This window comes from Heterocephalus glaber, unplaced genomic scaffold, assembly GCF_053883595.1.
Source record: "Heterocephalus glaber isolate CG9 unplaced genomic scaffold, H.glaber_assembly_v1.0 deba00001608, whole genome shotgun sequence".
Classification (NCBI taxonomy): Eukaryota; Metazoa; Chordata; class Mammalia; order Rodentia; family Bathyergidae; genus Heterocephalus; species Heterocephalus glaber.
This window is the reverse complement of record NW_028258379.1, coordinates 8,297,331-8,297,865: the sequence shown is the minus strand read 5'-3', so window position 1 is coordinate 8,297,865 and position 535 is coordinate 8,297,331.

Genomic DNA, 535 nt, shown 5'->3' with positions numbered 1-535 from the left:
GGAGGTGTATTCTGAGGAAAGAGAGGCCTGCGGGCTGCGAGGTGACTTAAAACTAGCGACTTTCCTTTCACTGGGAAAGTGCCCCAACGAGAGGTAGGGACAGTGTTCCCAGGCCAGTTCCATCCTGTGCAGTCTCTTACTTCTTTTTCCTTTCAAATTGTAATTTTTATTAGTACAAGTTTGCAGTACATGACCATATTCACCCTAGGGGAGTTGGTACCTGCACACATCTTAATTCTTTTTACGTCCCCTTCTCCTCCCTTCCCTCTCTCCTCCTCCACCTCCTTCTCCACGGAGCTCAGGGATGGCTCCAGACCCGTAAAAGTCTTTCAGTGCTATTTAATTAATTCGATGAACTTTCGTCTGGAGTCGCAAGCTAGGTGCCAGGCGAGAGCGGCGACAAGTCTGTGGTCTGGGGGGGGAGGGGGCGGCGGCGGGGCAGCGTCGGCACCGGGCTCCCGCCGGTGGGGCGGGGCTCCCGCAAGTGGGTGGGGAGAGAGGGCGGGGCGAGGCGCCCCAGGTGGGGCGGGGCGAC